Below are 26,102 nucleotides of genomic sequence, written 5' to 3'. Positions count from 1 at the left end.
GGGTGAAGGTGATGCCTGTGCTTGCAAAAGTCGGGTGTATGTGGCCGTCACCGTCGCCTTAAGCATAAGGTATTGGGGAGCGAAGGATGTAGGCATACCAAAGGACAAGCGGAGAGTTGGGAAAGGCAGAAAGGTGGAGTGTGAGAATAGTTGCGACACCCAGACCACTCCTCTGTGCCTCCAGGATTTCCAGTAGAAGGGCTTGTTGCGGATAAGGAGATGTGCATTGTGCCAGATACTGGAAGAGAGGAAGTCGGCAATGGTGGTGGGTGGGGGGTCAGGAGTCGAAGATAGAAGGAGTTTGGTAGTGAATTTATGAATGGGCGTGGAAACTGAAGAGGGCTTACAGGAAAAGGAGATGTACTCAGCAAAAGAAAAGGGGGACAGGAAGTGGCGCTCAACCTTAGCCCATAAAGGACAAGGAGAGATGGGATCCTGCAGCCAAAAGGATGCCTGCCGTAGTAAGAAAGCTTTTTGATAGGCTGGAAAATCCGGAAAGTTGACCCCACCTTCCGATGCAGGGCGAATTACCCTGGCAAGGGACATCCTGGACTTCTTGTTGTTCCATAAGAATGAGGACAAAACTGAGTTGATTTTCCTGAAAAACTTGGCAGGAATGGGAACAGGGATATTAGAAATTGTGTAGAGGATTATGGGGGACAGCATCATCTTAATAGTGTTGAGGCGGCCCCACCAAGATAGATAAAGGGGATGCCACCTGGCAGTTAGATCCGAAATCTTCTGGATACATTTATTGAAGCAGAGGGAAACAGTATCTGAAATGAATGGGGTGATATGGAGGCCTAAGTACTTAATATGTGACGAGCTCCAGGTAAAATTGGAAGCACTGAAATCAGGCTTAAAAGTAAACTTTCGTCAGGGGCAAGATTTTGCATTTATCATTATTGAGCTTATAGCCAGAGATCAAGGAATAATTCTGTACTTCCTCCAGGAAAGCAGGAATTGAGTGCGCAGGATTGGAGATGAACAGCAGAATATCATCTCCGTAAGCAGCGAGTTTGATATGAGAGTTAGTGGTCTGAAAACCGTGAATGTCAGGATTTGGACGCAGTTTGGATAAAAAAGGCTCCAAGGCCAAATTAAATAGGAAGGGAGAAAGGGGACAACCTTGGCGGACGCCCCTGCCGAGATCAAAGAAAGGAGAGATCTGACCATTCGCGCAGACTGCTGCATGTGAGTGGGAGTACAGCAGAGAGACCAAAGAAATAAAGTTGGGGCCAAAACCAAACCATTTGAGGGTATGAAAAAGGTAAGACCATTCAACCCTGTCAAATGCCTTCTCAGCATCTAAGGCGATCGCAGCGAGAGAGTGCTGTAAACGCGGGGATTTTGTCAGAATGTTGAACAGCAACCTAGTGTTATCAGTGATGAATCGGCCTTTCACAAAACCAGATTGTTCTTCACCCAAAAGGTCGGGAAGCAAAAGGTCCAAGCGTGCCGCCAGCGATTTAGCAAATATTTTGTAGTCAATATTGACTAGGGAGATAGGTCTGTAATTCTTGCAGTGCTTGGCATCTTTCCCCTCCTTGGGTATCAAACATATATGAGCATCAGAGAAGGTCCCAGATGAGCTCCCTAGGACAGTAAACGTGTTCGGGAGAGAGTGAAGTTTTGGAATGAGTAACTTTGAAAAGTGAAGATAGAACTCAACGGTAAAACCATCAGGCCCAGGTGCTTCATTCAGTTTAAGATGCTGAAGCGCAGTGAGTAGTTCCCTTTGGGAGATATCGGATTCCAGGTGGAAAGGTCCAAAGGGAAGTGTTCAGGCTTTTGAATAGTAGAAAATAAATGTGTGAACGAGTGTAGAGAAGGTTGGGTTTCAGAGGAATATAAAGTCTTATAAAAAAGGGAAAACTCAGTTAAAATATCAGTGTCCTTATGCTTAAGGTTAGAGTTAGAGTCATAAATGGCTTCAATATTCAAATTGTTATGTTTGACCTTCAAGTAATTGGCAAGAATCTTCCCAGCTTTGTTTTTGCCCCCATAAAACTTAGCACTAGACTTTAACAAGTACAATGAAGCATCCTCTGTAGATTTTTTGTTAAACTGCATTTTAGCCGCCACAAGAGCATTCAGGCTACACTGTGAATGGGAGGTAAAGTAGGCGTGTTCCAATCTCTTAATATCACAGAGAAGGTCCCCCGTATATTTACGGGCAGTGTAACGCTTCTTGGCCACGAAGCAAATAATAAAATCTTGCGCCGCAGTTTTGAATGCGTCCCAAATAGTAGGCGTCGGGATAGAAGGGGTGTCATTGAACAAGAAAAACTCATCGAAAAAAGCGGTAAAGGAGGCTGTACATTTAGGATCCAAAAGAAGAGCGTTATTGTAGGAGAGTAGGGTCTGCTATCCTATGGTCACCCCAAATTTTTGCTTTTTGCTTCGCTGGTTTTCGACTACTGAGGCTGTGGGCCTGCTGATCAGACCCCCAGCCTACTGTTCTCTCACTAAATTAATGATACATGTGCTATAGGCACATACCACAATTGGAAATGGACTCCTTGTCAGCCCCTGTATAATGCACTATAGGTGCCCAGGGCATAGGGGCCACCAAGGCCTACCAGGGGCTGCAGCATATCTTTTGCCACCCCTGGCTGGTTCTTAAATTGACACAACTGGCTGATCACTCAGCTGGGGTAAGGTGGTGTAATCACCCCTTACTTAGATATAGTATACCTATAACTAAACCTATATCTGGACACATATTAACCTGTGAGCCACTCCTATGGAAGGCCTCATCAATCCTGGAGGCAGAGTGCGTGGTTTAATGTGAGATGGAGCTCTAGCATGAGCTGAGCCTGTCTGCAGCTGTCGGGAACAACTCCCTAAGCTGTTTCAGGATAATGCCATACCATATACTCTTAAGTGCATTATAATCCTCGCGGTTATATAGCAACTTTGGTTTGGCTTTATCAAAACATGTCGTGTAAGGTGTCATACGATTTGGAATACTATCCCCTCGCCAGTTCTGGCGATGGGGATAGCATTCCACCCCTCTAGAGGGGTAAGACATGTTACTTTACTTAAATGCGGTTAATTTCTAAAAGGACCTTGGATCCACAAAATGGATGCCTCTGCCACAGACACGAGTCTGACCCGGGAAAGCTGACCGAAACTCAGCCAAATGGGGCCTGGACAAAGGGTTTCCTGTCGCAGGGAGGTGTTACACCCCCCCAGACAGGAGATAATGGATTGTAGCAGGGAGGTTTGAAAGAAACCAGACACTGCATGGGGAGCACAAGGCTGCCCCTTGCATAATCCGGCCAAACCGGTTCTGGGGCACTCCAGCCCTCGTGCCAGGGCGGCCTGGATCAAAGGAAAGGGGTGTATCCACCCCCTTCCTGGGTCCCACCCATAGGAGGGGACCTAGCAGGTAATCCAGCCCCCCAGATTCGAATAAGAGTGGGAGCAGTGCCAATGCACTTCAGATTATCCTGATGAAACATAAGAAACGAAACTCTGGACCCTTCGACATCCTACTCGACGTAGAAGCCCGAAGAATCTCCCTTGTGGTCAAGGAGTGACCACCCTGTGCAAACAGGCACCATCCAGCCATCGACGTCTGCTTTGTCGCAGTTCCCGCCGGTACTCAAGTGACAGAGATCGACGAGATTAAGCTTGCCTGCCTTCTAACAGCCCGATCCACAGTCCCTGCAGAGCTGAGACCCGTGGAGGCGACCGGAAGCGTGGGGCACGCCATCTTGGAAAGACCACGAGACGCTGACCGTGCAGCCCACGAGTGACCCTCGAAGCTGTACACCGGGGTTTGAGAAGCCCCAACCCTGAGCCACACTTGCACCGAAGTTCAGCCCTCCACACTCGACGAGTGCTGCGTGGGGCCCTTCTGCTTCTTTTGGCTCAACGCGTTGGCCCGATCACTTGCCAGCCGGCTTGTGGCCCCTGTGCCGACGACACTTGAAATTCGACCTGCGATTCTGGTTGCTCCAGATTTGCACCAGCTTCCCTGAAATGGAGCCCCCACTCTGACCCTCCTGGTTCGAGTGAGAAGCAATCTCCCGGTTCCGCGTGGATTGCTTTTGCCAAGTGTTGTTTGCTCCAATCTTGAAGCCGACAGCGCCGACGGCGAGAGCCTGCATGGGACAGATCGTGACCTGCTCCTGGACGTCATAGATGCCCCAGAGCCCACGTGACAGCGGAGAGAAGCTCCTCGACGACCACCTGATTGCGGCCGACATTGCCTGGTTCCGTCCTGGTTCCACCCTGGTCACTGCTGAGTGACCCAGACTCTGTCCCCTCTGCTTTCAGGTACTTTTCGACTTGAGTCCACCCTTGGACTCCACCGGACACTTCTCTTTCACCCCGCCTGCAGCCCTTTCAGCTTCAAGCACCAAGAGCCTGCGTGACGAAACCCGACTCAACTTCGACCCTGTGCACCCGCTTCCTGTGGGTGAGGTAACTTTGCTCCGCCGGTGTTCCCACACTGGTACACATCTCTAGGGTCTGTGTCTTAAGTTTTGTTCCTCTAGGTTCAGCGGAAGTGTCCTTAAACTTTAACTTTACAACTTTTACGCACCATTGGTTAACATTGGTGCATGCGTGCGCTTTCTGCACTGCACCCGAATCCCGCGGGCTTTTCCCGACTTCAGCATTGCTTGTCCCGACTGCTCCCAGCGATTCCCTAGGCCCTAGGCCTAACCACTGTTCGATTGGTATCTCTTATACCACTTGTTTAGTATATGGTCTGAGTGGCCCCTCGCCCTCATCCATATTTGTGCAACTTTGTATGTTATACTGTGCTTTTGATTTAACGCTTGTGCCCCTTTATTCATAAAGAGTACTGGGGATTACTGTGAGTAATAAATACATATATTTTTATAATATATACTTGTGTGGTGTCCTTTCATTTGATATTACAGGATTGTATGTGGTAAAACAGCTCGCTTAACACGACCTCTTAAGTTAAGCCTTTAGGCTGCTTAGTCCATGCTACCCCTAGGATAGCTTGTCTAATAAGGTTGACTTACAACCAGACACCATAAGGGATTGTTTGGTCTGATAACCGGTGGTTCCAGAATTGGAAACATCACCTATCAGGCCAACTTCTCACAGTTATTAAAGCGCCATCTCTTAGGTCCTACAGATCTGGGGAGTAAGTCAATATTAATCAAAACAGGGGCGTGATCGGAAAGTAAGATTGGGCCAATTTCAGCAATATTCAGGGTTTGAGCAATGCTGTGAGAAACAAAAATGTAATCAATTCGTGTCTGAGAGTGGTGGGAGGGAGAATAAAAAGTACATTCTTTTAGAGTCGGGTTACAAAGTCGCCAAGTATCTACCAGCTTGTGCTGGGAAATAGCCTGGGTAAAGAGCTTGTGGGGTTTGTTAGGAACATAATGGGCAGCAGAGTTCCTATCAACAAAAGGATCCAAGGGATGGTTACAGTCACCAGCAAGGATGAAGTTGTCATCCATGAACGGGGTGATGTGGCGGGAAAAATCAGCCCAAAAAGAGGCTCGCCTACAGTGGGAGCATATACATTAAGGAAAGAGATTGGAACACCTCTAAGTGATAATTTAACATATGTCCATCTTCCATTAGTGTCCGACTCCTGGGCAATCAAAGAAAGGGGAAGAGATTTACGACATAGGATAGCTACCCCATTGCGTTTGCCGTCTCCCTGTGAATAAAAAACCTCCCCAACCCAACCTCTTTTAAGTTTTAAAGATTCAGTGTCAGACAGGTGAGTTTCCTGCAAGAAAGCCACATCAACATTCAGCTTAGCTAAGTGAGACAAAATTCGTTGACGTTTGATTGGGGAATTAATACCCTTGACATTCCATGTGATTATATTAAGTGACATATTATATACAAATCTATAATGAACACATTGGTAAAATCAGAGAAACACCCATGAGAAAAATTGAAAATGGAAGAAAGAAATGACCATCAAAAATAAAAAAGAAGAAGAAATGAAAGAAGAGAACAGCAAATGTGAAAAGAGAAACAGGGAGAAAAAACACGAAAAAGGTAAGAAGGAGAAAAAGGGACAATGGAGTAGAAGAAGTAATGACATGAGCAAGAATAAGTCCTAAAGACAAATATATGTAATTTGAGAACAAATAACAAAGAAGGAATACTTGAAAGGGGATGTAGAGCAAACCGAAGCACAAAAGGAAGAAACAAAGGAATAAACGAAAAGGGAACATACCTACAAAAGGAGAAAATGAGAGGAAACGGAGGGGGGATGGGACCACACGGGTAGGACGACACATCCAGGGTCGGCTGGGCGGGGAACCAGGGAGACACCGTCAGACGGGGAAGGGTTCCTGTGGGGGTGAAAAAGGAGAATCAAGGGTTAGGGCATACAGGGAAGTCAAACCGGTATAACACAAAACAGTGAGTAACATTACAACGCAATAAAGGTGAGAACCTGCAAATTAACACTTCATAAAGAGCAACAAAAAAGGCAAGTTGCCCCAACATTATGAGAAGACCCCTTAAAGAGGAGAAAAACAGAATGCAACAACATTAGGAGAATAAACAAAACCGTAGTTCATCCAGGTGCAGAGGACGAGGGACCCGAAGAGTCCATGGCAGAAGTCTTATGTGCATTGATGAAACTCTGTAGGCGAACTGGGTCTTCATAAGTAGTAGTCTTATTGTTGTAGGTGACCTTGAACAAACACGGATGATAAAGGCCATATCTTGCTCCCATCACACGAAGATCCTCTCTCAAGCCTAGAAAAGCCTTTCGTCGATTGGTAGTAGCTTTTGCATAATCCTGAGCAAAGAACAGGGAGGAGCCAGACCACGTCAGCTTTGGAGAGGATTTGGCAGCTGACAAGACCCTCAGGAGATCAGTGTACTCTAGGAAGTAGAGAATGACACCTCTGGGCCTATGTGAGGGGGAGGCAGAAGTAGACGGGCGCCCCAATCGATGTGCACGCTGGATATTGAGATTAGGGCCCTCTGGTAAGCGCAATAGCTTGGGAAGGAATGATTTCAAGAAGGTGAGTGAGTCCGATCCCTCAAGTCCCTCTGCCAGGCCATAAATGCGGAGGTTGTTCCGCATGTTTCTGTTTTCTGATTCCTCCACCTGTCACTGAAGAGCAGACACCTGAGAGTTTAAGTGGGAGACTGTGGAACAGGTTTCTTGAAGTGAGTCAACAGAGTGCTCGACGGAGGTCACCCTGGTTTCCATTTGTGACCAGTTATCCGTGAGGGCCTGGAGATTGACGTTGGTTTCCTACATGAAAGGGCGGAGAGACCTAATTTCCTCCAGGAAAGGACGGAATGACCTGATTTCGTCCAACAGCAACTCCATAGAGACAGGCGCAGACTGTTTGAGAGGCGAGGGAGGGTCCTTCTTCAGTCTTTTGATAGTAGCCTTCCCCAATGAGGGTTGGGAGGGTTCCATTGGTGTATCTGAACCAGATGAGGTGAGGGAATCCTCTATTTTAGAGAAGGCGGAGAAGACCTTAGAATTCTTGACAATGGCCATTCTAGTGTAACAAGGCAAGTGCGACATGGACTTAAGCCTACCCATAAAGCAGAGGGTAGGATTCGTCAGTAAGGCAATGCACGCGAAATGCACAGAGGAATAAACCAGGACACCAAAGGGCTTTAGCAGAGTTAAAGAAGGTGGCTTGAATACAGCGCGAGTCAAACGTGCATTAAGGGAGTACCTCTGTTGAAGCAAGATTCAATTACGCACCACAAACAAGGCAGCCATCCAGGAGCTGAGTAGAACTACCAGAATGAAGATGAGGCAATGCTTGTCTTCAGGAAAAACAAGGCGAGAGCATTGGAAGGCAGCGATGAGCGAGGCCGTAGTCACATTGCAGACTGCGTCAAACATATGAGGAAAAAGCTACCAGCGTACACCTACATCAAAGGCCAGCAGGTAAAGTGTAGTGAAGAAACACTTGAGGAGATAAGAAATTACAGTTGCATATCAATGAAGCCACATGTAATCTGTAGCATTCATATTTCAGGAAAAATGTCAAAGAACCATGAGGCGTTATTGAAAACAAAGCGTGTGGAGCATTCAGTAGGCCAGGCAGGAGATTAAGTGCAGCAAAAAGTAGACTGCAGGTGCTGTCATGAGAGGAGAAGGGCGCTGTGTGGCTTAAAATGGCGGTCGCGGCAGCAACAAGCTTAATAAACACTCATTTTGTCAGATAATTGCAGCTATGCACCATGGGGGAAGTTTCTATACATTGCCAAGTCGTCTGGTGTTGCAATCACGGTGAAAGGTCCAAAGCGCGGATTATTGAGGAAATGTGCGCACCTAGCGGTAATGCCTACGATGGCGGCCGCGCCGACGGCATACCGCGCACAACTCACTGTGATTAAATACTCCTCCTGGGGTTGAAACCAAAGTCACTAAGCACCTCAGAGTCAGCAGGGCGTGTTCCGGAATGAAAGCAGCATCCCGCAGCAGGAAAAAACTCGCCAGGAACAAACAGCCTGATTCATCAAGCTAAATAGCGCCCGCAATAGCTGCGAAAAAGCAATTGCGGGCGCAATGTCGGTAATCGGCATTCATCATTGAATCGCAAACACAAAATAGCGAATACGCAATAATAATCGCACAATCCCGGTAGGAGAGCACTAGCGATTCGGAAAAAGCGACTATCCACGGATTATGCGAAATAATTAGCGGTTTCGCTAAACAATCGCAATCGGTATTCATGATTTGCCGCAAATAGAGAAAAACCCAAAAATCGCATTTTGCGCGGCGCAAATTAAGGACAACTCAAAGCAGGTGGTAACCATAAAAGCCATGTAAAAAAAAAATTCAAAAAACAGTTGGCCAATCAGAAACAGGTTCAGGGCTGACCAATCACACATAAGGACATACAGCAGCTGCATTAGGAGTTCCACAATGCCAGGAATGTACATGGTCGTGAGGCGCCGAAGGCTACAGCGAGCAGCACGGAGGAGAGGCCAGATGCAGGAGAGGATATTCCACCAGCGGGTGACCTTGCTGGGGCAAACAAGAGAGCAGATTTATGCTAAATACAGGCTAAATGGGGAAATGATAATGCAGCTCATACACGACCTTGACCCCCTGATGCAGCACCCAACAAGGCGTACCAATGCGGTGCCTACACATGTGCAGGTATTGTGTAGCCTGCTCCTCCTGGCCTCTGGGAGCTTCCAGGGAATAGTAGCGGCTGCTGGGGGGATATCCCAGCCCACCATGTCACGCTGCCTCAAGACTTTTGTTGACGCAATGCTGACCCAGCTACACCGATACATAACATTTCCCACCAGCCAACAGGAATTGCAGTTAACCAAGCTACAATTCTACAATGTAGCACATTTTCCTCATGTACTCGGATGCATAGACTGTACCCACGTCGCCATCTGCCCACCAGCTGCCACGGAGTATATGTTCCGCAATCGGAAGTCCTATCACTCCCTCAACATACAGATGGTCTGCAATGCCAAGACTTTCATCACTGACATTGTGGCCCAGTACCCAGGGAGTACCCATGACTCCTATATATTCCGGCACAGCGGCCTACACACACGACTGGCAAGGGGAGACTTTGGGGAAGGACACCTACTTGGTAAGTACACTTTGTCGACAATGTCACATTGCTATGAAGTAGCAGCGCAGCACAGGCACTCACCCTCTGCTCCTCTCATTCAGGTGACAGTGGCTACGCCCTCCGTGATTACCTCCTCACCCCATACCTGAACCCTGCTACACCCCAGCAACTGCGCTACAATGTTGCGCACATTCGGACAAGGAACTGCATAGAAAGGACATTTGGGTTGCTCAAAAGCAGGTTCCGCATACTGCACAAGACAGGTGGGGCCATGTATTACAGTCCTGCAATGTGCTGCCGCATTGTGGCTGTCTGCGCAATACTGCATAACATTGCAACCAAGCGCCGGATACCAGTCGACATATCTGGCAGTGAATCAGAAGGGGACGACCGGCCACCTGCTCATGCGCGCCTTGCACACGGGGAGAATCCTGCTGAAGGCCACAGACGTCGCAACCACATCACACTGAACAGTTTCTGATGCACCCTCCACCCTCACCCCACAAATCACAAATGCATGCAAAAATCAAAAATGACACTACGCCAATGTGTGCTGTTAAAATAAATATATTTGTTTCATTCACAATAATGGTAAAACTATTAATGTTGACTTAGCTAACAGTATTTCTGCATACTGCTGTGTGAAAGGACAGGGCAGGCTTATACTCAGCCTGTGCCTGTAAGAGTCATAGAAAGTCATGTGCGCCTCCTGCGCGTACCACCCAAACGCCTCTGTGGCTCCTCGTCTTCCATGGCACGTGTTGCTGGTGTGGGCCTGGTGCTGCGCCTGAGTGTCCCTATGTGTGAGGCAGAGTGGCTGCTCAAACTAGATGTCCCCTCACTGGCATCATCACCACCAACAGTGGCAGGTAGATCAGGACGGTGTAGTGCTGTCACGGCACTGGTCAGGTGCTCAAGGACCCTGGCCACATCCTCGCAGCACTGGATGAGCTGCAGCTGCTGCGCAAGGGACCGCCGCGACAACTGTGATGTGGCATTGCTCATTATATAATTAGACCTGGTGTAGGCGCTCAGCCTGGTCAATAGCTGCCGGTGGCGGCGGCGTGCTGCGTTGCGCTGCGATGTATTTGCAGCAGTGCTGGCCTCCATGGCTGCAGTCATGCGGGCCATACCCTCCCCCACACCTGCCATGGCTGCAGTCATGCTGGCCATTCCCTCACCCACACCTGCCATGGCTGCAGTCATGCTGGCCATCCGGTCCCCCACTCCGGCAACATTGCGCCCAATGTTGTACAGCTGTAGCTGTATGGCACCTTGCTGCCGTGCTTGCAGCTGATGGATACGGAGCATGCGTCTTTCCACGCTCACTCTCAGCAGCGCCGGTCCATTCCCCCTCCTGCTGCTAGGTGCATTGGTCTGCAGGCGAGGCGTGCCACGCCTGCTCTGCTGGCCTGACACAGTGGGTGGCCGCTGTGTTGGCGCTGTCGCAGGCCCTTATGTAGAAGCACCAGCTGCTGGTGGTGTCACGGCAGGCGTTGTTGGTGCGGCAGGGGCTGGAGGCACCCTGGGGGTGGATCTGGCTGCGGTAGTATTTGCTGCGCCAGACGCAGGAGGCACACTGGTGGTGGATCTGGCTGCGGTAGTATTTGCTGGGGCAGGGGCTGGTGGCACACTGGTGGTGGATCTGGCCGCGGTAGTATTTGCTGGGGCAGGGGCTGGTGGCACACTGGTGGTGGATCTGGCCGCGGTAGTATTTGCTGCGCCAGACGCAGGAGGCACACTGGTGGTGGATCTGGCTGCGGTAGTATTTGCTGGGGCAGGGGCTGGTGGCACACTGGTGGTGGATCTGGCCGCGGGAGTAGTTGCTGGGGCAGGGGCTGGTGGCTGTGTATGTGGCGGCACCTCCTCCTCATCCGGTGCCTCCTCATCAATTTGCAGCCTCTCGCTGTCGCTGCTGTCTGCACCACCTGTGAGGGGAAGTGGACGTTCATTAGTTGCATGTATCTGTCACACGTGCAGTTGCTACATGCATGCTGGGTGACATTCCCTGACTGGCTATGGCTTTGCGTACTTTGGAACCTGTCTGTCTGCATTGTGGTAAAACTACATTGTGGCCACACTACATGTCCCACAATGCTTCAGGGCATTACCTGATGTGCAACGATGGCATGACTATGGAACAATATGGGAGGCTAATTGGTCATGGACATTCATAGGGGACAGGGTCGCAGTCGCATGCCACTTACCTCGGGTGTCTTGGGTGGTGCGGGATGAGTCCATACGAGTCACTCCGATGACCGCCTCTGTCTCCAGGGTGTTCTCTACCTGGTCCTCCATGGGGGTGTTTGGAGGGACTGTAGGTTCTCCCCCTCCTGTGCCCGATGATTCTCCAAGGCGCTCTGCCACCCTCTCCTTGGCACGACCCCGGAGGTCGTACCAGCGTTTTTTCAGTTCGTCCTGTGACCTGTCGGCCACACCCACGGAGTTCACCGTTGACGCTATACCCTGCCAGATCCTGCGTTTTTCCTGTTCTGCCACCCTCCTGGAGTCCTTCCCAAACAGTTTGGAGTGGTTGGCCACCACCCCTTCAATTAAATGCTCCAGCTCCTGCTCGGAGAATTTCAGCTTTCTCTTCCGCCCTGTGGTGTTGCTGGGCCCAGGAACTGGCTCCTCTGACATTGCTGCACTGTACTTGCTCAGTACTTTCCTCACAGATTTGCTGGAGCTCTTCCAGTTGCTGACTCGAGGTCTGCCTCACTGTGGTGTATGGGGGTGGGCCCTGGCTGCTTCCTGGTTGTGATGTCATCGCTGTGCTCGACATGCGACTTCCCGTTTTCCCGATCTCGCGCTATTTTAGGTCCCGCTATTGACGATCTCGCTATTAGAGAAATCGCTATTTCGACAACGATGTTGCCGGAAATAGCGATTTATATGCGAATTTCGAAAGTCGCAACCGGTATTAGCAGCCGCGTGCGAATCGCTTTTTTTTCTCTAAATTATTAATGAATACCGTTTTGCGTGTCCTTTATAGCGAGTCGCTATAATTCGCTATTAGGGCCACGCAAAACGTCCCGTTGATGAATCAGGCTGAAAGTGTCTCCCGGACCCGCTATCACCTTCGGGCGCCAAGCCACGCCCCTGCATGTGACTGACTTAAACAAGGTCTGACGCTCATGACATACCACATTTAGCACTCAATCAATCAATCAGGATTTGTAGAGCGCACTACTGACCCGTGAGGGTCCCAAGGTGCTGCGGGAGGGTGGGTGGAGCTCCGTTGGGGTCATTCCGAAAGCCAGGTCCTGAGGTCCCTCCTGAATTGGTGCAGCGTCGGGCTCCATTGGAGGTGGAGGGGGAGTTTGTTCCAGGACTTGGCACCGATGGCACGTGATTGCTCCCACCTAAGAAAGTATAGAGTGCCTCAGGGCTTTAAGTGGGACAGGTCCCTCTGGGTCTCAGACCCGGCAGTAATTAAGAAAGGACATTGAAACGACAGACCCTCAATTTATGCCCTCAACCAACAAGGACAAACTGTTGAACAAAGAATTAAAAAAATGTTTAGGTAATCCATGCCGATGATTTGGTTCCTGTTTATATTTCACTTTTTACTTAATATTGCATTCCTAATAGTGGTAGCTATATCCAGGATGTTGTGGTTTTTTATTTGCATTTAACATGTTACACTTATATAGTCAGGGCCAGCTTTTGGCATTGTCGAGCTGGGTGCAGGCCAGGGCGCTAACACTCTGAGAGGCACACAGAGTTGGGTGCGTTAAGGTTATGCAGACAGCAGCGCCCACTCACCTTGCTCCAGCCTTGTCCATGTGTCCCTGCGTGCTCGTTTGTCTGTCAGATTTGTCATTTAAAGTAGTGTTTCATGATGATACCATAGGTGATTTTGTTCACACCCCATTACCCCCCTTCCTTGCCCTTCCTCTACCTTCTCACCCCTGCTGACACACACCAACAACACCCCCAAAAGCTTGGGGCAGCCAAGCTATGCGCGATTGAGGTGAGCTGGGGAAGGTCCAGGGAGGTTTGTGTTCAGGGACCATTCACTGCTCAGCAAGGGACTGATCAGTGAATACAAAAGGGGCCCTCTGATGCCTCATTGTAGTCAGTAGCATCAGCAAGGGCCCCAAGGAGCCCCAAGCCTCCAACTTCTGGAACTCCCTCCCTTCTGAAATCCGCTTTTGTCCCAACCTCCTTGGCTTCAGAAAACTTCTGAAAACTTTGCTCTTTCGACAGGCTTTCTAATTCCTCTCTCTGAATCTGGGATTTCTACCAAACTAGCGCCATGAAACCTCCCCGATGTAAGTGTGCTCTACAAATTCTTATTGACATGACATGACATGGCAAGGGGCCACGCTTCTCTCCGCCCATAGTCCTATCTTAGCAAGGGCCGACTCTTTCTATGGTGCATACTTTCACCTGAGTCGCCACCAGGTGTTTAGAACGACTGGAACTCTGGAGAGGAGTCTGAAGGCAGCACAAGTGTCTCATAGGGCCTGTCAATGGGTCCACAAGGTGATCAAAATACAGGCACATCCAATCGTTGGCCTCTCTGCAGAGCACACAAAATAATAGTCAACTATTCCAGCTACAACTGTGATTCTGTGCAAATGTGTGTTCAAGTAGGTACACAGGTGTCAAAATATTGACAAGGCGAAAATAAATGAAAATGCAGTGCTTACAGGTGAGTGGGTGTGTTGTGTGTTTGGGGGTGGTGAGGCGCAGAAGATGTGAGGAAGTGCTTTCAGGAGACAGTGAAAAGAGGGCGCTGAAGAGGAAAGAGATGCGGTGTAAAATAGCAGATGGAGACGATGTGGAGAGGAAAAGGGCACACATGTCTAACCCAGAGTGAACCTAGCAGGAGACACTGAAAAATACTACCACTTTTGTTTAATAAAAGTTTAAAAAAAGTTAACTTACCTTTGCCTGCCCTTCCGGAGTCGAGTCGAGGAAGCAGCCGCAGGCACCCTCTTCTCGCCTAAGCCAATCACAACGCTGCAATGGCAGTGTTGTTATCCAGCTGGGACGCCGACCCCACAGGCCTCTATGGGGAGGCCATTTACTCTATGTAGGCAGCATGCAGCCTACATAGAGAAAATGCAGAATGCGTATGACTGGTTTGGTTGGCCCTGGGGCCGACCAAACAGCACCCACAACAGTGGCCAGCCCCTCTCCTCTTCTATATGTGTGACAAGCCACTCCTCCCCAGCCCTTGAGCAGGACTGCCCTCCCGCCCCACCCCAACCAAACCCTGCCTTCTGCTTTCTCGAAGCGCGAGAAGCAGAAACATAAAACTGTATTTGAAATACTATTTTATGTTTCTGCTTCTCGCACTGTGAGAAAGGAGTGGGGCGACGCTCCTCCGCCCACATGGAGGAGCTGCCCCTCTAAGCCACGCCCTTGGTAACATAGGCAACGCTCTTTTTAGAGACCTCACACATTTGTCATCCAACTAAAAACTATGGGAGTGCCTCCCCTAAAATAGCAACAAAAATAACAAATCAAAAGTAAACCCTTTCAAGTCTTATTGCTACAAGGATCTAGTTATGTTACAGAAATAACACGTGAAGTGTTCCCCAGAAGTGCGCAAGTGTTTGCACCCTGCTCACAGCCGGACAGCCGAATGGTGGTCAGCAGACGCCCTGTTGTGATTGGAAACATGTCACATGTGCATCTTGCCAACCACGAATGCACCCAGACTTCATCCTCCCTTGGCCACATTAGTCCACTTCCGCAATGCAGCAGTGAGCAGTAGTGCTATTATCATAACATAAACTAACATAAAGTGAGAAACCCCAACACGAAAATTTGAAAAAAATTGAAAAGCTGCAACCATGTCTTCAGTTCCTGCAGTACTCACTTGTGGAGAGCTCACCCAAAGCAAGAGAAAGGGATCCTCCTGTATCGCTCTTCAGTGGCAGACTGAAGTCGCCGCTCTTTAGAGTCCATGTTGATATGTTTTTTATCAGGCCTTGGTAGCGACGTTATTGGTGTAGAGGAAATAATTGTATCTTATATGCGTATTTTACAGCTCAAGGGTTGACACTGTCCATCTCTTGTAGCCTCAGTGCAATGTCCTCAAGCCAGGGTTGCAATATGTTTACATTTTTAATAAAATACATATTTAATACATTCTTAATACCATTATCATCTTGGAAGGGAAGGGAATATCTTCAGCCAATCTGAATTCTTAGCTAGAATGTCTTAAATGTTGGCACTAATAAACAAAATAGTGGTGTCGTGTGGCTGTGTGTCAGAGGAGAGTGTGTGTTTGGGTGGGTGAATGCGGGTGGGTGTGTTAGTGTGTGGGTGAGTGTGTGTGGGTGTGTATGTGCGTGTGAGTGTGTGTTTGGGTGGGTGAGTGTGGGTGTGTGTGTGAAGAAATGTGTGTGTATGTGTGTGTGTGATTGGGTGGATGTGTGAGTGTGTGTGTATGTAGGTGGGTATATGTGGGTGTCTGTGTGAAGGAATGATGTGTGTGTGCATGTTTAAAGTGAGTTTGGGTGGATGTGTTTGTGTAGGTGGGTAAGTGTGGATGTGTCAATCAATCAATCATGGGCTTTTTAAGCGCGCTACTCACCCATGAGGTTCTCAAGGCGCTGGGGGTGGGGAGCAGCTCTGGTCAGTCGAAGAGCCAGGTCTTGAGGGTCTTCCTGAAGATGTGCAGGGTGGGTGGGGTCTGTTTATTGATGGGAGTTTGTTCCAGGTCTTGGCTGCAATGTAGGAGAAGGTTCTTCCACCTGTTCTTGCTCTACGGATGCGCCGGGGTTCGGTGAAAGCGAGGTTGGCAGATCGGAGGTTCCTCTTGGGTACGTGGAAGGAGATTCTGTCATTGAGGTAATGGGGTCTGGTGTTGGGGAGGCATTTGTAGGTGTGGGTGAGTTTTTTGAATGTTACTCTCTTCTCAATGGGGAGCCAGTGGAGGTTATGTAGGTGTTGGGTAATGTGCTCTATGTGTGTGAGTGTGTGTGAGTGTGTGTGTGTGTGTGTGTGTGTGTGTGTGTGTGTGTGTGTGTTTCGGTGGGTGAGTGTGGATGGGTGTGTGAGTGTGTGGGTGTGTGTGTGTATGTATGCGTGAGTGTGTGTGTGATTGAGTGTATTCGTGTTTTCGTTCCAAGATTTTGGAAGCTTTATATAAGGTTCACAATAATCAAACACTGAATGAACTTATCTCGAGGAGGTCTTGAGATGAGGTCATATTCTATGACAACATCCGGCAGAGGCTCGAGGCTCTTTCGGCAGTGGCATTCCCTGTCCAGCAGCATTTGCCTATGTGACTGTAGCAGTTGATGTGACATCCTGGAGAAGATGACTTTGGCTCACATTACCTGTGTTTACGCGAACTCCACAGGCAATAAGTGGGGATACAAGTGGTTCAAGCGGCAAGGTCTAAAAACTCTGCAAAACAAATGATATTTTGTGCTAAAAACCTGATGTAGATGCAACACAAAAGGGGTTTTGCATAACAGAGCACTAACCGTCTATGATGTAGATCAACAGAGCATAGAGTGCAGGAAATGCATAAACATCCACAGGTATCATGGAAGCCAGAAATACTGAAATAGTGTGACTTGGCTGTGGGTGCGACCCTAATGCCAAATGAAGCCAGACAAGGGGGGGCGGTATATTGATGTCCAACAAAGTGTAACTGAAACAAAACGACCTACCCTTCGATGACAGCTGTTGCGTTTACCTTTGTGTAGTGTCCTGCGAGACACGTTCTAGTGTCCTGCAGGAAGTTGTCATACCAGCCAGGGCCAGACTGGGAGCCACAACCGGCCCCGGCAGAGTGCTCGGTCCCGCACCCCCTCCCTCCCTCCCTCACTCGGTAGGGGTTGGAGGTGCCGCCGAGCTCTTTGCCGGGGCCGGTTTTCTGCCGATTTTGGTATTGGGCTGATTTTGCAGCTTAGCTGCAAAATCGGCCCTATAACAAAAATGGCCCCCAGGGGCCCAAAACCGGCCCTCACCCGTGCTGCGCACCGGGGGACTGCCCGGTGCCCGCTATGGCCAGTCCGGCCCTGATACCAGCCACTCCCTCGAGGGCTGGACCCACTGCACCCCCCACCCTTCCATCACAGGTGCCACGAGTGACGTGGCCCCGTCAATAAAAGGGCCCGGGTGCACGTGCTCATGGCCAGTTACCACACTACTGTGCCTGGGTGTCCGTGTCTCTCATTCGCATAATGTGGGCCTGAGCCCCAACATCACAATTTGGCTTGTAAATTGTAGTTTGGGTACAAATCTTACACAAGATAGTGCTGGTGTGCCTCTGGACTACAGAGCCACGATAAAACAGCTTTTTGATGTGAGTGCAACCCGTGACTTTATTTTATTTATTTATTTTATTTATGCATTTTTATATAGCACGGACTTTACCCGAAGGCGTCAGAGCGCTTCACAATAGGAACAGAAATGAAACATAATGAGAAATATTACGAAAGAACATATTACAAAAGCATATGTTACGTTACATAAGGTAATAGTGACAATTGTGGGCAAACAAAATACATGAGGTAGTAAATATTGTGAGCAACCAAAAATACATGAGGTAGTAAAGATAATAGTGACAATTGTGAGCAAACAAAATACATGAGGTAGTAAAAATTGTGAGCAACCAAAAATACATGAGGTAGTAAAGATAATAGTGACAATTGTGAGCAAACAAAATACATGAGGTAGTAAAAATTGTGAGCAACCAAAATTACATGAGGTAGTAAAAAGTGCACCAGAGGAAAAGTGACAAGTGTGCAGTTACAAGAGAATCATGAGAAAAATGACATCATCACAGCGCGACTCTAGCAGTGCTCAGCTGCTGATTCTCATTGTGCATTGCGGGAATGTTACTAGAGTTGGGGCTGTGTTTTATGGTGCTCTCATGTTGTCAAGTAGTTCACCCTCCGGGCTCGTGCTTGCATTCCAGTCTGCTGACAATTCCTTCATGTCTCCGGTTTTTGTTGTGTGACGTAAGGAGGTGGAACATGAACGAGCCTTTCTATTGGACACAGACATGCTTCCCATGCGACGTCATCTCAGTGCTCTTATCCTTATCCAAACATTCATGCTTTATGACTTCCCTCCCACCCACGCTGGCGAGAGAGTAGTTAGGCTTTAAATAATGTCTCCATAAAAATATAATCGGGATTGCCGTGGCAGGGGATGTAATGTGCTATTACAGCAGGAAGCTCGAAGAAAGCAACCACTGCACTTCCTTCTTGCAGGCGAAGCAGAACTGAACCCCGGGCCAAGTGAGTCAATGATGTTTGGAAAAGGATCTGGGAGTTATTATCGTTAATGGGACATTAAACCTGGGAACCAGCCTGTGGTGGAACCGTGGTGATGAACTTGGCAGCAAACGGCGTGCGGTCCACATGGGCCGAGGCAGCCGCCATTTTGTCGGTTTCTTCCTCAGCTGTAATATTTTTTTTTAACCTTGGGTTTTTATTGAGTTTTCTCAGACATAGTCATTAGTGCAATGATTATGGCAATAGCAGTGTTATAACATTGGGAAGGAGTGGAGAAGCGTGGCTCAGTGGTGTTGGACAGGCCGCATGTTCGAGCTGTACCCCCTCCCCGCAATGGGACCAGGACCCTGGCTCTCCCTGCATCCCCAGCCAGAGTCCACCAACGACCACCCGAAGTACCCTGCAATCCCTCCACTACAAGACACCAGCTCCGGACCCAGCTGGCCCGGGTCACCATCTACCCCACGACATCGACCCGGCCGCCATCTTGGGGCACTGCAGCACGAGGCCGCGTGGCCTCAACTCGACCCTCACCCTGGGCCCGGCCGGGCCCGACATCGAGGCACCAACCTCCCCCCAGGAGGCAGAGTGACCACTTGGCGAGTCAATGGGAGAAGGAATCGTCAACGGCTCTCCTCCGCCAGGTGTCGATCACCCCAGGCCGCCTGGGCGCTGGCTCCACCCCCCTGCTGGGTGTCTGGACTCCCTCATCCCGGACCTCCCGGCCCCCAGGCGCGAGGGTCCGGACATCAAAGGGGACCAGACCTATAACTGGGGCAGGACCAGACCAGGAAGGCAGTTGTATCCTGGAGTCGAGAGACCCGAGAAGAACTCATCCGTGACTTGGCCTGCTGGCGCTGCCGCGGCCCTCTGCCTCGTGAAACCACCGTCTTGGCCTGCTGGCGCTGCCGCGGCCCTCTGCCTCGTGAAACCATCGTCTTGGCCTGCTGGCGCTGCCGCGGCCCTCTGCCTCGTGAAACCATCGTCTTGGCCTGCTGGCGCTGCCGCGGCCCTCTGCCTCGTGAAACCATCGTCTTGGCCTGCTGGCGCTGCCGCGGCCCTCTGCCTCGTGAAACCATCTTGGCCTGCTGGCGCTGCCGCGGCCCTCTGCTTTATGAGACTATCACCTTGGCCTGCTGGCGCTGCCGCGGCCCGATCCACAGACCCTCCAGCTCGAGGATTGTGAGCTCGCCTTTTACCACCACCTGTACCGATCCGGTACTAAGACTGTCCCGCTACCCCCTTTCCCTACAGAGACTAGAAGTGAGAGGACCCCCGGGTCCAAGTTATCCTGTATCGCTGATATCCTTGCCTTAAGAACCTTATATAAAGCCTTGAACTCGACTTGGTGTGGTGCCTGTTTGTGGGGAGGGAGGGTACTTGTCTGTACGATCGCCGGAGACGGTCCCCCTCGGGGATCTCTCCCTCGGTATCCGGCCGACCCTCAGGGTCCCCGTCTAACATTGGTGGCCAGCGACGGGATCCGAACCTACGCATAATCGTACAGAAAGTCACTCGCCCCACCACACACAACAACCATGTCAATAGAGAGCGGAACAACGGAAAAATTTCAGATGGAAAAATTGGAAGACTACAACCACCGGGAACTGAAGCAATATTGCATAGAACTTGGACTTCCAACCACAGGTCTTAGCACAAAGGAAGACTTCAAACGAGCCCTAGAAGCTTGGGCAGAAACGGGTACGGCCGTACCCCGAACACAAACAACCGAAACGAGCCCCGCACCAACTAAAGAAAGAACGGATCTCTCCCTGGAAGAGATCCGAGAAAGAGAAAAAACCAGACTCCACGAATTAGAACTTGCCCGACTTCGCTTGGATGGGGAACTCAAGCTGGCAGAACAAAAAATAACCCTGGAACACTTACGACTCAGGGAAGAGCGGGAAGACAAGCAAAGACAGAGGGAGCTAGAGGAAAAGAGACTAGAATACGAACATGAGCGCAATCTCAAAGCACTGGAGATTCAGAAACAGAATAAAGACCTCGGGCTCCCCGAACGACCGACCCCGTCTGCCTCGACCGAACCCAAGGTTCACATCCCCAAAGATGTCATCCGGGAATACCACAAGAACGATGATATCCAGCAGTGGTTTAAAGCCTATGAGGTGGCAATGACCTCCCACCGGATTCCCCGAAGCGATTGGGGAGCCGGATTATGGGGGAGGTTTGTCAACGAAGGGCGGGACGCCCTGCTGCAACTCCTGGACCAGCTGATGACCTCCTACGACCACATGAAGGCCGCCCTCCTCACTCGATACGGGCTCACACCTGAGATGTACCGCCACCGGTTCCGCGACTGCAAACGGATTCCGGGTACAACTTGGGTGGAGTACGTGAACTTTTTTAGCCGAGCCTTCGAGGGGTGGATCAAGGGCAACAAAGTAACCACCTACGACCAACTCTTTGACCTTATCGTATGGGAACACCTGTCGAACAACTGCTTCGTGGAGCTCCGGCAACACCTCCTGGACAGCAAGCTAACCGACCCTCGACAACTCGCCGCCGAAGCCGACCGGTGGGAAAGCACCCGAGTTGGCCGGAGCGCACCCAGCGAAGTATCCAGATCGTATCGCCCCCGAGGGGGAGGAGGAAGTCAGGGTCGGGGGAGAGACCCCGGCCCCTCGTCACCCCCCAGAAACCCCTCGACCCCGGTTGGCCGGGGAAGCCCTGCCGTCCGGGCCGGCTTCCGGGCCAACATTACGTGCCACAGGTGCCAGCGACCCGGCCACTACGCCAGTGATCCCAACTGCCCAAAGAACCCGAACACTACTCCCCGCCAAGTTGCAGCGGCGGCCCTAGGGGAAGAAATAATCCCGGAAGACCAAGAGGAGTACGAGACCGATCCCTCTGAATGGGCACCCGCCGCCATGGCACTGGTCTGCTTAGGGGAGAGAGACATGATTCCGCGGGCCCCCCTTCCCGCCAACACACAGAAGTACGGTCAATGGGTCAACATCAATGGCCGCCGGGCGGAAGCCCTCCGCGACACCGGGGCCAGTGTAACGGCGGTCCGACGCCACCTCGTCACTCCAGACCAAATCTTGCCGAACATTCTTTGCCCTGTTCGATCAGCCGACAACTCCGAAAGCCTATGCCACATGGCCTGCGTCCCCTTCGAGTGGGGAGGAGTAACAGGGATGTTAAAAGTAACTGTCCGCGATGATGCCCCCGTGGACTGCCTCCTAGGAAACGACCTTGAAAGCTCTCCCTGGGCAGCTGTCGAAGGGAGGGAGCACCTGGGGATGCTTGGCCTCCCCGAATGGGTCTGCGTCACGACCCGGTCCATGACCGCCCGCGCGGTCCCCAGCCCAGAAGAGCCCGAGTGGCCAGAACCTCCTCCCGCGCTCATCCCAGAGGAGGCCGCCCCAGAAGCCATTCCCTTGACCCAAACCGAAGAAGGACCCGACCAGCTTCGGGACGTCCCTGACCTGGCACAATGGCGGCAGGAGGGAGGCCCCACGCAGGAACAATTCCGGGCCGAGCAACAAACCTGTCCTTCTCTCGAAGGACTCCGGCAGCAAGCCCTGGCCCAGAGCACCGGGGATACCTCGGGGGCCCACTGGATCTACTGGGACCAAGACCTGCTCTACAGCGAGCAGAAAATTGCAGAACTAGGGGCCAGTCGGGTGCTGGTGGTGCCCCTTCGCTTCCGAGACTTCCTCCTGAACTTAGCCCACGATGTCCCCCTTGCCGGACACCTGGGGCAGGATAAAACCTACGACCGCCTGGTGACCCATTTTTTCTGGCCCCACATGCGGAAGGATGTCACCAACCACTGCAAGGCCTGCCCCACCTGCCAGGCCAGCGGAAAAAGTGGCCGAAAAATCAAAGCACCATTACAACCCTTTCCTGTCGTCACCACCCCGTTTGAACGAGTGGGAATAGACATTGTGGGGCCCCTCGACCCTCGAACAGCCCAAGGACACCGGTTCATCCTGGTCCTGGTAGACCACGCCACCCGCTATCCCGAGGCCATCCCTCTTCGGACTGTGACGGCCCCCGTGGTGGGCCGGGCCCTGATGGGGATCTTCTCCCGGGTGGGGTTCCCCCGGGAGGTCGTCAGTGACAGGGGCACGAACTTTATCTCCAGATATATGAAGTCCCTCTGGCAGCAATGCGGGGTCACCTACAAATTCACGACCCCCTATCACCCGCAAGGAAACGGACTGGTCGAGAGATTCAACCGCACCCTCAAGGGGATGATTATGGGTCTAGAAGAACCCCTTCGACGCCAGTGGGACGTACTGCTGCCATGCCTCCTGTTTGCCTATCGGGAGGTCCCGCAGAAGTCCCTCGGCTTCAGCCCCTTTGAACTACTGTACGGACACCCCGTCCGGGGCCCCCTCAGCCTAGTCAAGGAAGGTTGGGAGCAGCCTCCCCAGAAAACTCCCCCGGACATCTACCGGTATCTCCTGGCTCTCCGCAACCAGACCCGGCGGTTCCGAGACACCGCCAAAGCCAACCTCGAGGCCAGTCAGGAGGACATGAAGAGGTGGTACGATCAGCACACGTCCTCCATTGAGTTCGAACCTGGACAACAGGTCTGGGTGATGTCCCCGGTTGAGCCCTGTGCCCTCCAAGACAGATGGTCCGGGCCCTTCAAGGTAATCGAACGCAAGGGGCCCGTCACCTATTTAATCGACATGGAGACTGCCCGGAACCCCCTACGGGTCCTCCATGCCAACAGGCTCAAACCCCATTTTGTGCGATCCGAACTCAGCCTCCTAATGGCTACCGATACTGGGACAGAAGAAGACTCCGAACCCCTTCCGGACTTACTGAGGGCCTTCGAGCAGGATGGCTCAGTGGAAGGGGTCCAGCTCTCCGAGGCCCTGTCCCCGGAGCAACGCCAAGACTGCCAGACGCTCCTGAGGCAGTTCGCCTCCCTGTTCTCCCTCACCCCCGGAGTCACCCCCTGGTGCCTCCACGATGTGGACACCGGGGACAGCCCTCCTATTCGACACCGAGCATACCGCGTACCAGACCGGGTACGAGCCTGCATCCAGACCGAGGTGTCCAAGATGCTGACCCTAGGAGTAATCGAACCCTCAGACAGTCCCTGGGCGAGCCCAGTCGTCCTGGTTCCCAAGGCAGCTGCCCCGGGCGTTGCCCCTGAGCTCCGGTTCTGCGTGGACTATCGAGGGCTGAATGCAGTTACCCGGACCGACGCTCATCCCATCCCCCGGGCAGACGAGCTAATCGACCGGATGGGGGCCGCCCGCTACCTGAGCATCTTCGACTTAACAGCGGGCTACTGGCAGATCGGCCTCACCCCTAGGGCCCAAGAACGATCCGCCTTCTCTACCCCAGACGGGCACTACCACTTTAAAGTCATGCCCTTCGGCATGAAAAACGCCCCGGCAACGTTCCAACGGCTGGTAAACCAGGTACTGGCGGGCCTGGAAGACTTCAGCGCCGCCTACCTGGACGACATTGCTGTGTACAGCCACCAGTGGACCGACCACCTCCGCCACCTGCGGGAGGTTCTACTCGCCCTCCAGCAAGCCGGGCTCACCATCAAGGCCAGCAAGTGCCAAGTTGGCCAGGGGTCCGTGACCTACCTGGGACACCAAGTGGGAAGCGGGCTGGTGGCCCCTCTCCAACTCAAGATTGCTGCCATCCAGGCCTGGCAACCCCCTACGAGCCAAACGGAGGTCCGGGCCTTCCTGGGGCTCACCGGATACTACCGGCGGTTCGTGAAGGACTATGGCAGCATCGTGGGGCCCCTCACAGAGCTCACCTCCAAAAAGAGCCCCAAAACCGTCAACTGGACCCCGGGCTGCCAATCAGCCTTCGAGAAGCTAAAGACCGCCATGTGCACGGCCCCCGTGCTCCAGGCTCCCGACTACAGCCGGGAATTCATTGTGCAGACGGACGCCTCCGATCATGGTGTGGGGGCCGTCCTCTCCCAACTCAACGCCGAAGGGGTCGACCATCCGGTGGTCTTCATCAGCAGACGCCTCTTGCCCCGAGAACAGCGCTGGAGCACCATTGAGAGGGAGGCCTTCGCCGTAGTCTGGGCACTCAAGAAGCTCCGGCCATACCTCTTCGGCACCCACTTCCGGGTGCAAACAGACCACCGACCCCTGCAATGGCTGATGCAAATGCGGGGGGAGAACCCGAAGCTGTTGCGCTGGTCCATCTCCCTGCAGGGGATGGACTTCACGGTGGAACATCGTCCAGGCCAGGACCACGCCAACGCCGACGGCCTGTCACGCTTTTTCCGCCTCAGCGAGGAGAGTCCCCAGGAAGATGGCTGACTCTCCCCGCCTTCAGCTGGGGGGGACGCATGTTGGACAGGCCGCATGTTCGAGCTGTACCCCCTCCCCGCAATGGGACCAGGACCCTGGCTCTCCCTGCATCCCCAGCCAGAGTCCACCAACGACCACCCGAAGTACCCTGCAATCCCTCCACTACAAGACACCAGCTCCGGACCCAGCTGGCCCGGGTCACCATCTACCCCACGACATCGACCCGGCCGCCATCTTGGGGCACTGCAGCACGAGGCCGCGTGGCCTCAACTCGACCCTCACCCTGGGCCCGGCCGGGCCCGACATCGAGGCACCAACCTCCCCCCAGGAGGCAGAGTGACCACTTGGCGAGTCAATGGGAGAAGGAATCGTCAACGGCTCTCCTCCGCCAGGTGTCGATCACCCCAGGCCGCCTGGGCGCTGGCTCCACCCCCCTGCTGGGTGTCTGGACTCCCTCATCCCGGACCTCCCGGCCCCCAGGCGCGAGGGTCCGGACATCAAAGGGGACCAGACCTATAACTGGGGCAGGACCAGACCAGGAAGGCAGTTGTATCCTGGAGTCGAGAGACCCGAGAAGAACTCATCCGTGACTTGGCCTGCTGGCGCTGCCGCGGCCCTCTGCCTCGTGAAACCACCGTCTTGGCCTGCTGGCGCTGCCGCGGCCCTCTGCCTCGTGAAACCATCGTCTTGGCCTGCTGGCGCTGCCGCGGCCCTCTGCCTCGTGAAACCATCGTCTTGGCCTGCTGGCGCTGCCGCGGCCCTCTGCCTCGTGAAACCATCTTGGCCTGCTGGCGCTGCCGCGGCCCTCTGCTTTATGAGACTATCACCTTGGCCTGCTGGCGCTGCCGCGGCCCGATCCACAGACCCTCCAGCTCGAGGATTGTGAGCTCGCCTTTTACCACCACCTGTACCGATCCGGTACTAAGACTGTCCCGCTACCCCCTTTCCCTACAGAGACTAGAAGTGAGAGGACCCCCGGGTCCAAGTTATCCTGTATCGCTGATATCCTTGCCTTAAGAACCTTATATAAAGCCTTGAACTCGACTTGGTGTGGTGCCTGTTTGTGGGGAGGG

The sequence above is a fragment of the Lissotriton helveticus genome, chromosome 2_1, assembly GCF_964261635.1.
Source record: "Lissotriton helveticus chromosome 2_1, aLisHel1.1, whole genome shotgun sequence".
Lineage (NCBI taxonomy): Eukaryota > Metazoa > Chordata > Amphibia > Caudata > Salamandridae > Lissotriton > Lissotriton helveticus.
This window is presented reverse-complemented; position numbering follows the sequence as displayed.